Consider the following 15,176-nt stretch of genomic DNA (forward strand, 5'->3'; position numbering starts at 1 on the left):
CTGAGGCTGGAAAAGCCCTCCCAGCCCATGGATCCACCCTGTGCCCCATCCCCACCTTGTCCCCAGCCCAGAGCACTCAGTGCCATGGCCAGTTCTTCCTTGGACACCTCCAGGGGTTGGGACTCCAAATCTCCCTGGGCAGCCCCTTCCAAGGCCTGACCACCCTTTCCAGGGAGAAATTCCTCCTGATATCCAACCTGACCCTCCCCTTGAGGCTGTTTCCCCTTGCCCACCCTTGACACTGGAGGTGTAAGTGTCCCCCAGGCACTGAGCAGGTTGGGCTGGGTCCATCTCAGCATCATGGTCTGCTGAAACCTCTGAGTGGGGAGGAACCATGGGTGGGGTGCAGTGTTGCAGTCTGACGTTCCTCTGGGGTTTTCCACTTCATGTTTGGGTTATGGTCCTTGACTTCTGGGTTTTACAGCTTTAAGGATGCCAAGATGCAGTGTGAGAAGCTGCAAAGGATGTGCTCAAACCAGAGCATCTTTGCACAGTCCTGGGCCAGGGCTTCCTGTTGGCTCCCCAGAAGGTGACTTGGTAGCAACTACACAGAGTTTAACAACTTGAGAAAGAGGTTTCTGGTGAGCAAAATGACTTTTCCTCTCAACTCTGAAAAACTTTATTGCCCAGATCATAGAAAATCACAGAATGGTTTGGGTTGAAAGGGACTTTAAAAATCATCCAGTTCTACCCCCTGGCATGGGCAGGGACACCTTCCACCAGCCCAGGTTGCTCCAAGCCCTGTCCAACCTGGCCTTGGACACTTCCAGGGATCCAGGGGCAGCCACAGCTTCTCTGGGCAACCTGTGCCAGGGCCTCACCACCCTCACGAAGAGTAATTGCCCCCTAATACCACCTTCCAACCCCCCTGCAATGAACAGAGACATCTTCAATTACACCAGAGCCCCATTGCTCAGCTCTGCCCTGCTCCTCACACTCCCCCTTCCAAGGGAGGATTTTAACCACTTTTGTGTGTTTTTTCCCCCCTCCCACCCCTCCTGCAGCCCCACAGCAGCTGTGTCTCCTGTGCTGCAGAAGCTGCCATGGAGAATCAGGAGCAGCATGAAACATGATCTGCTGTTTGAAGCTGGTGAGGGAGGAGGCAGAGGAGAAGCCCCAGGAGTGAGAGCAGCAGGGAACAGGCACAAATGCAGGTATGGGATGAAATGGGTGTTTGGGGCAGCAGAAGTTTTGGTCTGGATGCAAAGCCCTACAAGTAGCATGTGTAGAGAGCCTACAGATGAAAGAAAAATGCTCTGGAGCTGGATTCCCAGGGATGGAAACTTGGGACAGCACAAGTGGTGTTGCAATTTACTGAGAACACGAGTCCTGAGAGCAGCAATTTGCAGGTTTGCCTGAGGAGTTTTACATGTGGCTGAGGGACACCTTACAGTACAGCCACCTTCAAAGCCTGCTTGGGTACAGAGAACCTTCTTAAACCTGAGGGTCTTCCTGAGAGGCTTTTTGGCTGTATAAAATGCAGCAATTTGCATGACACACCAAAGCCTGTGCACCCATTCAGTGCTGTGTTCCTGTGCTCCATCCCCTCCCCTGATTTCTTGGGAGGCTCAGTGGGTTGTTGGCACCAGAGCTCTTCTGCCCCTTCCCAAGCCATGGTGCTGTTCCAGACTCCTCTATTCCAACCACATACGTTTCAGATTTCTTTGCAAATGTGTTTGAAAAGGGAGGAGGGGAGGAGGCCATAAATATTTTTATGAGCTTTCCCAGCTCTGGAGCCTGAACCTGGGAATACCTTAACGAGGGGAATGGCCTCTGTGGGATTGGCTCTGTGGGACAGCCTTGTGATGACTGTGCAGCCCCAGGTTCCTCCTGACTGTGCCCTCACCTCTGAGTCAATCCTGCATCAGCAGGTACTCCTGCACCAGAGCTGTGCTGCTTTGGGGGAGCAGAAGGACCTGATATCCCTCTTGCCCATGTTTTCTTGTTGTCCACTTTCCTTCCCAGCTCCAGACATGCTCAGGGACATGGATGTAGAACAAACCTTGTCACTTTGTGATAGAACAGCCATTTCCTTCACCTTTTTGCAACTTTACCCATTAAATTAAAGATATTAACGAGTTTAAGTTTGGAAGCCTCCTGAGCCTGTAGCTACTACAGGCACAGACCTGCAACAAGAGACCAGTGACCCCTCCCAGCAGTTGTGGTTGGTCTGAATTCAACCTTCTGCTTGGTCCAGGAGGTTAATGTGACTCTGCATGTCCTGTGCTGTCCCCACAGCATGAGCCTTCTCCCTTTGCCTGCTCCCTGCTACCAGATGCATTCTTTGCTTCCAACATATGGACTCAATTACTGTCCCTCTCCCTTGATTTCCTGCCTCTCTGGGTTTCCTGAAACGCATCCCCTCCTCCTGGCAGCTCCAGCTCCCGCAGTGAGATGCTTTGCAAGCTCTCACATTCCTCCCTCCCTCCCTCCCTCCCTCCCTCCTGCTGCTTTGCTGCCTCTGACAAGGGGGGTCCTGCTCCAGAGCACACACAGATAAGGCTGCAGACCCCCACGTTGCTGTCCCTGAGCCCAGGAACCCCAAGGGCTTGGCTCTCCACAGCAAAATTAATGCCTGCCCAGTGTCTGGCAGGGCTGTGTCCCAGCTCCCCTGGACAGAGGTCCCCACCCTGCTCAGCATCCATCCTACATCACCCTGTAGCTCTCAGCCAACTGCTTTAGTTGCAAGACACAGGCTTCTTTTTTTTCCCATTCCCTTCTGAGGCCGGGGGCTTTCCAAGGCTCTGTGCTTTGAAAGGAGCATCAAACCACTCTGCATTTCCCCTGGGTGCTGGTTGGCATCTTTCCTGGGCATCTACCCCTGCAGAAAAGCCCTGTGCCCATGGCTTTGGCCTTTAAAAGCTTTGGAGGAGGGGACAGGGAGCCCTGTCTTCTCCATCAGGGGTTCTCTCAGCCCCTTCCTGCTGCTGGGGGGGAGCCCCAGGCACTGCAGCATTGGGGGGCTGGAAACCCTGAGGAATCTGAGCTTTTTCAGGGGGCAGGAGGAGGTGGAAATGGTTAAATCACACAAAGGAGCCAGTTAATGATTCCCATCCCCTTGCTGGCATGTTTCAGGATTTGGAAGGGGGTCTGGCCAGCAGCTGTGCCAGCATTTGTAGCTCAAAAAGAGCATTTTCTTTCTGTGTCAGCTTTCATCCGTGGCCCCTTTGGATTCCCCTGGATCCTGCAGATGCCAGAGTTTTTCCAGGGCTCCTCCTGCTGCAGGTCCCTGTGACTTTTCCCTCCCATACCCAGGGATGGAGTTAGATGGGGAGGGGGGTGAAGAAGGCACTGCTTCCTCCCTGCTTGTTTCCTGTCCTATCCTTCCCCAAGCAGAGGAGAGGCTTTTTCCCAGGACCCAAATGACTTGGCAGCGCTTGTGAGTGGAAGGAAAAGCTGAAAAGCTGCACTTCTGAACCCAGGATTGCAGGGGAGCAATTTGGGATTCATCTGAGCAGTCCCACAGTCAGGTTCAGCTGCAGGAGCCTCATTGTATGATAAGGTTTATATATTGTATATGTTGGACTTTTATAGATATTATATACTGTGTAATAAACTGTATTATAATAAGCCTGGACACGGTGTCCAGGTTCTCTCTCTCAGGTCACTGAGCCCCAGGACCAGTCACACAGGAATGGGTTGTCCCTGTGCTGTTGTCTGAGCTTCCCTCAAGGATGGTGCCTGTTCTCTCCTGGACTTCTTCTTCCCCCTTGGAATTAGAACAGGCAGCCCAGGGAAGTGGTGGAGTCACTACCCCTGGGAGTGTTCAGAGAGTGTGGATGTGGCACCTGAGAACATGTTTCAGTGGTGAGCAGGGTGGTGCTGGGTTGATGAGCTTAAAAGTCTTTTCAAACCTCAGTGATTCTGTGATCACCTTAAATGTGGCACCTCCCCAGCTTCCTCCTCTCCTTCTCCTGATGCCTTTTTCTTATTGCAGGCAGTGGTGGAAGCAAGGAGAGGGAAAAGCCCAAATTTCTCAAATCAAATATAAAGGCTGTTTAAAAATCCTTGATTTTTAAATCAATCACTAAAGCTGGAGAAGAGTGAATGAAGCACGGAGGTGAGGCAGGAACCCTAATTATCCAGGTCACAGCATCCTTCCTCAGCCTTTCAAACACCTTCTCTGGCTTGGGATGAGTTCAGCCTAAAGTCCCCTTTGGGCCACTGGCCTATCTCATCCTCAGAGACCCTTCGCAGCCCACCAGACCCTCCACAAGCAGAGGGGTCAGTGTAAAACCCTCAAAAGCCCTACTAGATTCCAGTCAGTCACTGCTGTCACTCAACCCTGCCCCCAAAACTTTGAGCCCCCCTCTGTGAGTGACTGTGGACTGCTTTGCTCCAAGAGGAGCATCCCTGCCAGCCAAGCCCACGGTGATGGGTGTTGTGTCCCTCCCAGGAGCCCCCCAAGGCTCTGGGCACTGGGGTGGGTGTACCCCTGCACCCTCAATCCTTGCAGCCTCCCTTCGCTAGCCCAGCAGCCGGGTCTGGTAGCCGGGTTTCGTGCCCCACCCCAGCGTGCTGGGGCTGTCCCCGCTCCCCCGAGCCGTGTTTTTGGGGGGCCGTGGGGGCCGGGCTGGGGGTGCCGGCAGGTGGCAGCCTGGGCAGGCAGCACGGGCAGCCTCTCGCAGATGTTTAATGGGATTTTCGAGCTCTGGGATTCATCGGGAGCTGTTGTCACGGAAACGGAGATCTGCGAGAGCCCGGGCGCTCGGCGTTAACCCCCTCGGTGCCGGGGAGGATCCGCAGAGAGGGCAGCGATTGGTGCCAGGAGCTCCCGAACTCCGCCTGGCTTGGTAGGGGCAGCGGGAAGGTGCTGGTTTATTTGGGATTGGAGTTTTAATTGCCTCGTAGAATCTGCCTCTGTGCTGTTGGAGCACAAGGCTGAGCCCCGGTGCTCCAAGGGGGATGCTCCATGTCCTGCCTGGGTGTCCTGGTTCTCTCGGTTTCAAGCTTGGGAGACTCCCACACGAACAAGAGGGGCCGGATGGGTGCAGGTCTCCCAGATTCCCAGCTTGAGAGAGGCAAATATCCTACTAATGCCTGTGACAGCACATCCCATCCTACTCGGCACCTCCTCTGGGGTTGGGGCTGGACAGGAGGGGGCACCAGAGCTGCGCTGCCACGGGGGTGGTGGTGGCACATGTGTCACCCCCGCACGTGGCTCCCCCCGGGGTGACACCCCTGTTGCCGGGGAGGACGAGCAGCTGTGACCGGGATAATCTCCTTAGTGGCCTGAGCACCAGCACGGGAGTGAAAGGGAGATTAGAGGGCAGGGGGGCATTAGCAGCCCGGGATGCTCAGGGGAGAGGCACAAGGAGACAACTGGGCCAAGCAGAGAGGGAGAAGAGCCTGGGGGAGATCAGTGGAGCAGCCAGAGAGGCCTCCACGGGCAGCAAATAACCCAACAGCTGGGGGCTCTGAGGAAGTGAAAGGCTTTAGACAACGTGCCCAGAAACCCGTGTGGAGCTGTCCCCCCTCCTCCTCCCCAGGAGGAAGGCGTTGCCAGGCAGTCTGCATCCTAATTCAGTTCCTCCCATCCAGAGCGGGGGAGGTGGAAGCCTTCCCACCCCCATCATACCCACAGGGCATGAAGACATTCCCTTAAAGCATATTTAGAGTGCAGACCCACTGGATTCTACCCTGTGGAGGAACAGGACATGGAATATTTATTGTCCTTTTCCATGATACAATCGGGAAAAGATGCTGTTTTCTGGAGCAGAGCAGGGTGTGAGGCTGTTGCTTACAAAGTCCAGATACTGGGCTTTGCTCCCTGTTCCTGCCACATCAGTGTCACGGAGTCCTGTGTTTTCCTTGCTGGTGGGTAACAGGGCTGGAATGATGGATGCCTTACAGGAAGCTTTGCAGTCCTGCAGCCTGTCCTGCCAGAGCAGGGGAGCATGGCAGGGTAGTGCTGCTCACCGAGCTGTGCCTCCTCTCTGCTGCTTCCCACAGGGAGCTCCAGGGCTGGGAAGGGGTGGAAAAAACAGTACCTACTATTACTCTTTGCTGTTTGTTCCTTCCTCTCAGCTGTCAAGGAAACCATGGCACGGTCCACATACCCAGCTGGTATTGCTGTGGTTGCTGACGTGGACTGTCCTTTTAATCCATATCCAAAATAGCTTCTCCACCCCTCCATTTGTGCTGGCTCACAGAACAACTTCCACCGTGCCATGGTCTGTTCTCCTGCCCAGGGATGTGGTTCAGAATGCCAAACTTCTTCTTAGAACCATAAAATCACAAAGTAGTTTGGACCAAAAGGGACCTTTAAAGGTCATCTTGTTCCACCTCCTGCCATGGGCAAGGACACCTTTCAGCAGACCAGGTTGCTCCAAGCCCTGTCCAGCCTGGCCTTGGACACTTCCAGGGATGGGGCAGCCACAGCTTCTCTGGGCAGCCTGTACCAGGGCCTCCCCACACACCCTCAGAGCCAAGAATTTCTTCCCTATATCTAGTCTAAATCTCCCCTCTTAGTTTAAAACCATCCCCCCTTGTCCTGTTACTACAGGTCCTACTAAAAAGTCTTCCAGGCTAAGGAAGCAGAATCCCAGGGTGAAGAGATGTTAAAGCAGCTCTTGTGCTGCTGAAAGTGGTCCCTGCATGGGAGATTCTGAGTAGAGGGATTGTGATGTGCTCAGGGTGGAAAAGAAAGCAGAAAAAACCAGAACCCAAAGTGGGAGTGAGGAAAGGCAGTGCCAGGTCTGTGCCACACAAGTGACCACAAGCTGGTGACCAGGGCAGAAAAGGGGGGGAGGAAGATCTCTGAACCAAGTATTTGTAAAAAGAAAACCAGAGTAGAGATGTAGAAGAGGTGAAGGTACAACCTTTCTCTCTCCCATACAGGAGGAGGGATGGGAGAAGCATGGAGAGAAATCTCCAGCTGATTTCACACAGCCTCCAGTGGCACTGGGGTGTTTGGTCACCTTTTACTTGCAGAAAAAGGCAGGGATTTAAAGTAACATTGGGGGGCTGGAGCTTGTCCAGAGAAGGGAACAGAGCTTGGGAAGGGTCTGGAGTGCAAGTCTGATGAGAAGCAGCTGAGGGAGCTGGGGGGGCTCAACCTGGAGAAAAGGAGGCTCAAGGGGGACCTTTTCACTCTCTACAGCTCCCTGACAGGAGGGGGGAGCCAGGGGGGGTCGGGCTCTGCTCCCAGAGAACAAGGGACAGGACAAGAGGAAATGGCTGCAAGTTGTGCCAGGGCAGGCTCAGGTTGGATATTAGGGAAATTTCTGTACTGAAAGGGTAGTTAAGCTCTGGCACAGGAGTCACCATCCCTGGAAGTGTTAAAAAGCCATGTGGGTGTGGCACTTGGGGACATGGTTTAGTGGTGGCCTTGGCAGTGCTGGGTTAATGGTTGGACTCGATGATCTCAGAGGGTTTTTCCAACCTAAACAATTCTGTGACTGTAACAGGCTGTTCTGCCTTTTGGCCTCAGCAGGGTCCAAGGCTAGTCCCTGGCTAGCATAGCCTTGCTGCCCCCTCGGACCCTCACCAGCCTGGGCTCTGCGTGGCAGACGTGTCCTGGCGCTGTGACGTGCGGGGTGTCCGTGTCCCCCTCCGGTGTCAGGCTCAGTGTCCGTGAGCAGCAACAGCCCAAACCCTGTATGTATGACCCTGCTCCTGTACAGCACCTCCTCTGTTGGTGACAGTGTGCCCTGTGACCCATTGACATCTCCAGCCCTTTCCCAGAGGAGCACTGTGTGCTCTGACCACGGGAAGCTCTCCCGCTGTAATCCAAACCCTGGGGGGACACTCACTCCTGTCACAGCCATCCCAGACCCGACTTCCCCTGGAGGAGGAGGAGGATTTCCCCTTCCACACCTGCAAAAACAAGGGGCCCTGACTCACTGCCTGCAGGGTGCAAGGGCCACGAGGGCTCCACTTACACCTTGCTCATGGAGGTAGGAGTTGGGGCAGGGGGTACCAGGCACTCTGCCCATCCCTGTGGGATTTCCCTCCCCTGCCCTGTGGGTTTTCCCCTTCTTTGCTCCATTCAGAAGGTGATTTCAGTGCAGTGCACTGTGGTCCTGTCATGGTTGAACCCTGGCGAGCAGCTAAACACCACCAGCTGCTCCATGACTGAACACCTGCCTGCCGAGGGGAAGTGATAAATGAATTCCTTGTTTGCTTTGTTTGCATGCTCAGCTGTTGCTTCACCTATTAAACCACCTTCATCTCAACCCTCCCCCTTCCAGTTCTGCCCCCATCCCCCTGTGAGGACTGAGGGGCTGTGTGGGGCAGAGCTGCCCCCTGGGGTTAACCCACACCAGGTCCCAAACCCATACTGGTTTGCTGCATGTGTTTGCAGAGGATCCTGCAGGACCCAGTTCTTCCCTGAGTCCTCCTCCCCATGAACCTCCTGTCTGATGTTCTGTGGTCTCCAGGAGCTCTCTCGGTGGGGTGTATTGTCTTCCTCCATCCCCAGTTGTCAGGACGTTTCTCCATCCCCTGTCACGGCTCCCGAGGAAATCGGGAGCTCAGCGTGTGAGCCCTGCCAGCTCTGATCTCTGATTCCCATCCTGCCCAGGCAGCTGTGTCTATTCAGCCACGAGCAGCTCCGTCCCCAGACTGTGAAGGAACGGGAAAAGCCGCCGGGCTTCTCCTTAAAGGAGCCGTTGTCGGGAAATGAGGTCAGGGAAAGGGGAATGCTGAGCAGCTCATTGAGGGACCACGGCAGGGCACTCGCACAATGGCTCAGTGTCCTCCCCCGGTCCGGCTCAGCTCTTGTCCCACCCTCAGAGCTTCAGCCGGATCATTCGGAGCTGGTTTGTGGTTGGAGTGACTCAACCAGTGCCCTTTTGTGTCACCTCGATGTCACAGCTTTGCCATTTGCTCCCCGGCACACGGGGAAGTGAAGGCAGGAAATCAATCCCAAATCCATCACCGCTGGCCCGGGCAGCCACAGGAGAGAGCCAGGGCTGGGCTGGAGGGGGGACTCTGCTTTCTGGTGCACAGAGCAGACACATCCCCCCTTGTCCCAGCGCTCAGGCTGTTCCCTGGATGTGGGAGAGGAGATGATGATGCTCATCTCTAACCCAGGTTAGAGGTGGAGCCAGCTTGCATCTTTGCCGGTGGGCAAAATCAGGCTGGGACAAAAATCCACGTATTGTGGGTAAAAGGCAGCAATTTACAAATCTTCCCGAAATATTTTGTCAGTCCTGTACAAAGGCACTGAAATCTCAAAGCAGATCTGCTGGGGATGACCAAAAATAGCATCTTTGGACAGGGGGTTCCAGCCCAACAATCCCTTGGTCAAGCCATAAATACTCTTTGCCCAAAAGGCTGTTAATGGTCGGTAATTTCGGTGTTTTCCTGTCCTCCTGCCGCAGCTGGCATATTGATAAAGCCCACCTGGATTTCCAAAGGGGTCTCTTGCAATCTCCTAAAGAAGCTGAGCTCCTGTGGGAGGAGAGAGAGGTTCCTACGTGGCTGCAACCCGGTGTTTAACTGGCTAAAAGGCAGGAAAGAAAACACAACAGGAAGGCTGAGAACAGTAGGAATATTTCTGACAGTATTTCAGTAGGAAAAAACAAATGTGACTGTGAAGGGATGCAGAGGGTCCTCACCTGGATGCTTGGTGGCTTATAGGGCCACAAAGATGCTCTGAGGGCTGGAGCCCCTCTGCTCTGGAGCCAGGCTGGGAGAGCTGGGGGGGTTCACCTGGAGAAGAGAAGATCCCAGGGAGAGCTGAGAGCCCCTTCCAGGGCCTAAAGGGGCTCCAGGAGAGCTGGAGAGGGACTTGGAGGGACAGGACAAGGGGAATGGCTCCACACTGCCAGAGGGCAGGGTTAGATGGGATAATGGGAAGGAATTGTTCCCTGTGAGGGTGGGGATGCCCTGGCACAGGCTGCCCAGAGAAGCTGTGGCTGCCCCATCCCTGGAAGTGTCCAAGGCCAGGTTGGACGGGGCTTGGAGCAACCTGGGCTAGTGGAAGGTGTGGAACTGGAAGGTTTTTAAGGTCCCTTCCAACCCAAACCATTCTGTGATTTTATGATCTCGAAGGGTTTGTTCTGCCCTCTGTGCTTTTCCCTTTTAACTCTGTGAACACAGGGATGCTCCAAGCTGAGCATTTCCACTTGGAGCAGAGCATGGGGTGTGTGGGGTGTCAGTGCAATGTCAGCCAATTGCTCTGCAGCAGTTTAACCCCCAAATTTCCTCTGAGATCTAGAAATCCCTGGGAAAGGAAGAAGAAGAGAAAAAAGAAACCACAGCAGTGGCTTTCTTTTTGTTTGAAACACATTGAGCTGCCTGCAGCTCTGGTTCCCCTGCCTGAGGAGGGACCTCGTGAGCTAAATCAGCTGCAGGCTTAACTCAGAAAAGGGATGTGGAGGATTCACATGAAATGATAAAGTGGAGATGTTTTCCCCCATTGTAAGTAAGAGCTTGAATGGAGCTGGGAGGGGCAGCCTTAAATGCCAAGCTGTCATTTCGCAGCCCTCCCTTTCACAGGATGTTGCTTATGGTTTACCCAGGTTAAAAAAAGCCACGGAATACATTCATGGAATAAAAAGGTGGGAGGATGTGAGAAAATTCACTGGTGAGAAAGATGAGAGAGTGTCGGTGGGGGCGTGAGGGAGCAATTAGGAGCTGCACGGAGCGGAGGGGAAGGGAGGGAGGGAGGGAAGGAGGGAGGAAGCAGTCTGCCGGGTTCATGCTGTGTTGGGAAGGGGCTTGGCTGGGGGGAGAGACGGGCTGTGGGAGGAAGATGACTCTGCCCAGAGAAGCAAGAAGCTGCTGCTGCAATTTGGGGCTCAGGAGAGGAATAGGGAGTGTGGGAGAGCCTGGGTGCAGAGCAGGCCCTGAGGGGAGAAGCGGCTGCTGGATCAAGAGGAGGGTTTGAAGAGGGAGGAGGACAAGCAGTGCATTGAGTACAGGCTCCCGCTTCCTTTCAGCCCTGTCTAGCTTTGCTACAGCCCAGCTGGCAGCTGGGGGGACCCCCCCACCCCCCTCCTTCCTGCTGCAGCCCGAGGGGATCCGTGCACAAAGCCTGGCAGCTCTGAATGCTTCCTGTGTTGTCTGCACACACCAAATGCTTCATCTCTGCTCAGTGCCAGACCCCCGAGGGGCTGTGACACAGCAGCAGCACCCACGCAGGGCCCACACACTGGGGTCCAGCTCCAAAAAAATGCCCACCCTGAGCAAGGGACATCTTGCCAGCAGACCTGGAAGGGGAGGGGAGATGGTGGGTGTCCAGGTTGGGAGGCTGTCGGTCCCTTCCCAGCCGGGCTGTGTGTGTGAGCTGTGTGTGTCAGACCCACTGTGCACAGGGAACAAGTGCTGGCTGAGCCATCCCCTCTGCACAGCCCACGTTTCTCTTGCTTTGCTGGTTTTTGGGGGAGAGGACAGACCCATAAGTGACATCTCCTGCCCACTGTGCCACAACTCCATGTGGGGCTGCAGCTGGGAGCAGGACAGGGAGAGATGCACCAAGGAGGGGTGAGGGGGAGTTTCAGGGGTGGAGGGTAAGAGAGGGATGCTGGGTTTGTGATCGTTATTTAGCAGAGTCTCCAAAAAGCTTTTAAATCCTGTACCTTGTCTCTGCACAATTTCGTGTGCCTGCCTTTGGTATCTCAGGAGCTGGCGATGACAGCACGGGAGGTTTTCAGCCCTCAAACAGTTAATCCCTCACTCCTGCAGCGCCTGGGCAGTAACTGGGATGCTGCTTCATATTCCTGAGCCGCTCCCCTCCCTTCTGCCGTCTCCTCCCAGCCGTAAAAATACATCTTCCGAGGCACTGCAGGCAGGAGCGGGGCCGTCCCGGTGCTGGCCCCGTGGCCGTGCCAGGGCTCAGCCACCACGCTCCCCCCGTGCCCTCGTCCCCCGGGTGTCCCGGTGCCGGTTGTCGCCCGGCAGCTGCTCTGGTTCGGGGTCATGAGCTGGATGAGCTCAGGCTTTAAGCCGCGAAGGCTCCTTAAGGGTAGACACCGTCCGTGTCTCGTTACTGGGACACCAGCACCGGGAGGCTTAAATGGATAAGGCCGAAGTGTGGAGCATGGGGGGGCTCGAGGGCGGGGGGCTGGGGGCTGTAATCACTGCCAGCACAGCCCTGTGAGAGCCCGGGGGCAGCATCCTCCATCACACTGCCTGTCCTCTCCCGTGGGATGCACGGGGGAGGCGTGGGAGGCACAACCTCCTGAGCTCTGGAGTCCCGTTTGGGTCACGGTGTTGCCCATCAGGTGCTACTGTCAGAACTGCACCTTTTCTGTTGGGTTGGGATGAAAGCAGGTGGATGCCTGATCCCTTAATGGGATGCATTTTGCAGCCTTGATCCCGTGGTGAGAATGTCTCGGCCCCCCCAGTGTCCTGAGCTCCCGTGGCTCCTCCAGCCCAGTCGGCTGCGGCCCCGGAGGAAGGTGGTCTGTGCCAGAGCTGGCCTGGAGGAGCTTCTCCCCCTGTTCTCAACATCCCCTTCTTTTCAGAACCAAGCAAGACCAGCAGAGCCAGCAGGGTGACAAGAGATGGAGGAGCATCCCTGTGGAGACCATCAGCTGCTCAAACTGGACATTTCTCCTGAACGCTGCTCGACCTGTGAGAGATTTCAGTAAGTAAAATACAGTTTCACTCTGGGATCTGTGCATGATATGGAGGATAATTTATCTTCCTTCTTCCTCCTGGGACTGCTAGTGGCAGTTTTTGCATCATTTTAGCTCTCCTGACCCATCTTTGGTCCATCCCTGTAGGCAGTTGAAGCATCAAAGGCTTCAGCCAAGGGGAGGAACATCATCTGTGGTTCTCCTGGTGGAGCAGATTGGGCAGAATAGCCCCACCTACGCATAGCTCAGTGCTGGAGTGACAGTCAGGGACCCCAGGTCTGGTCTTGCACGGTGCTGGATCCTGGTGGAGTTTGCAGTGGGAACAGCTCTGCCCCAGCTTGTGGCTTCCGAGTGCTGAATTGTTTTCTTGTTCTAATTTAACGTATTTATAACACTGAAGTAATAGAGTGATCCATAAGAGCCCAGCATCATCTGGGACTGGCACACAGCCTGGCTGTCACACATCCCTGAGGGAGGAGACAGGCTGATCCCAGCCCAGGTAAGAGCTGGGGTGTCAGGAAGAGGGAGAAGGAAATAGGGTGGCTGGGAACGCTCTGGGAGAGAAGGCAGGTTGGCACCTTCCAGTCTGGGAGAGCCACCCAGGGAGGGCTGAGCCAGCAACAGGGTCTGGGAGGCATTGCTGGGGTCACCCAGCACAGGGCTCTTCCCTATGGGAACCTGTGTGTGCCAGGGCACTGCTGGGAGCACTGCTCCCTCCTGGAGTCCCACTTCGCAGCTTTTAGTTTTAATGCACTTTTCACAGAATCTCAGAATGGTTTGGGTGGGAAAGGACCTTAAAAACCACCTCTTCCCAACCCTCTGCCATGGGCAGGGACACCGTCCACTAAACCAGGTTGCTCAGAGCCGTTACATTCAATAATAATATTTGTTCAATAGTAATAATAATTCCATTTCTCATAACATTTTGGGTGTTCCCGGGGTTTGTTATCACACCACGGGGCTGGAAGCACTAACAAAAAGCCGAGTGAGCTGAGGAGAGCGTGCCCCCTGTGCCAGGTCAGCCCGGCAGCCCCTCCCAGCACGTGGCACGGCCACCAGTCCCCCCCCCCGGCAGCGGCTGCACCCGGGGAGGCTCTTTGTGCTGGGCACGGAGCCTGCTCCCGGCTCCAAAGGCACCTCGTGGCTGTTATCCCGCTCCATCCCAGGGGCTGGGCTGGGCTGTGCAAACCCAGCCGTGTGTGAACCCTGTGGAAGAACTGCAGAGGAGCCCTCGGGATGAGGTGGGTGCTGCCTGGGCACGGGAGCTTCGTGCTGGACAGAGAAAAGGGGGAGAAATGCTGCTCTGACAGGGGAGAAGTGTTGAAGTGTTGCTGTTTCAGCCTCACAGTCCAGGGACTGCCCACCCTCCAGCCTGGGTGAGCTGTGGTTCTGTTGCTGCAGCAAGTGTGGGATGGAGCACTAAACACAAGGCTTGACCCCTTCCCACCCCCCTGGGGAAGAATGAGGGAGTCAACAAGGGCAGGTAGGATAATTAAAGCATCAGTCTCTGTGCTTTCCTGGTGCCTGGGGCATCAGAGGGCTCCCTGTGGGGCTGTGCCACCCTCATTTCAGGGTGCTGGAGGGCTCTGCCAGGCTGATCAGGGCAGGCAGGAGCTGCCAAATGTCCAAGGCTGCTCTGAGCTACCAAATGTCCGGAAATCTGCAAACTGAGGGAGAAACTGGGATACGTGAGCTGCATCTGGGCCAGCCTGGAGCCTTGTCTGGGAGCTCTGTTTTTTCTTGTACCAGTTCCTTTCATCTAAAGCCTTTTTTCATGGCTTTGCAGCTGTGGGAAAGGGGTGCTCTTGGAGTGCTGTTTGAGAGCTTGTGTGTACAAAAGATGGAGAAATAAACACGATTTTTGGTACAAAAATATGATTTTTGCCTCCATATCATAACTTTGCTGGTGCAGAGGTGAACCTGGAGCCTTGTGGCACTGAGCTGCAGGGACCTCATCTAGGCTGGAGCAGCTGCCTGTGGTGCTGCCCCACATCTCAGGAGAAGGCTGGAAATCCTGTTCCCTGCACCAAAAATCCACCTTGGAACACCTGGTGTGGTGCCTGAGGGTCCAGATATAAAGTGGGCTCTGGTGAATGGGGGTGTTCCCCCTGCCCAAATGTCACCCAATTGCCAGGCAGGTGGGCAGGGGGGAGTACAGGAGCTGCCCTCACTGTCCAAATACTTACCATGAGGGATATCCCCCAGGGATAAACCAACAAGGAGAACCCTGGTCACACTGCTTGAGCTTTCTTGTCCCCAGAGGTGTACCTGCCTGTGTGGCAGCTCTGTGACAGCTGTGTCCCCCCTGGGGGCCCCACACAGGGTCCTCCTTTGCTGTCACAGAAGCAGCACCAGCCCAGCCCCGGCTGAGCTCAGAGGTCACACCAGCCAGAACTGGGCCAGGCTGCAGCTCCCTGCTGCTCTGCTGGGATGAAGGACACCTTCTCCCAGATGGCCACTTTGGAGGGACAAATGTTCATCCACGTGGCCCTGGCCTGGTGGCACAGGAGGAGCTTGTCCTTGGGACTGGTCCTGTGTGGGAGGCTGGAGCCAAGGGGGAAAGGCTGCGTCCTTGGTGCATGGACAGCTGAGCCCGGGCTGTGTTCCTGCTCCTGGGGACAAGTGCACGTTGCAGAGGCTGTTTTG

General features: G+C 55.3%; 1 long non-coding RNA gene across 1 annotated transcript; it reads left to right on the forward strand.

Annotated features, from left to right (window-relative positions):
* Window positions 1-428: 428 nt before the first annotated feature.
* On the forward strand, window positions 429-14,402 carry LOC127473782 (uncharacterized). The gene is made up of 3 exons (XR_007905593.1): window positions 429-581; window positions 1,005-1,154; window positions 12,417-14,402. It is a non-coding gene; the product is annotated as an uncharacterized LOC127473782 (long non-coding RNA).
* Window positions 14,403-15,176: the final 774 nt, after the last annotated feature.

This window comes from Manacus candei, unplaced genomic scaffold, assembly GCF_025592945.1.
Source record: "Manacus candei isolate 608988 ecotype Guabito, Panama unplaced genomic scaffold, ASM2559294v1 h1tg000037l, whole genome shotgun sequence".
In the NCBI taxonomy this organism is placed as follows: Eukaryota; Metazoa; Chordata; class Aves; order Passeriformes; family Pipridae; genus Manacus; species Manacus candei.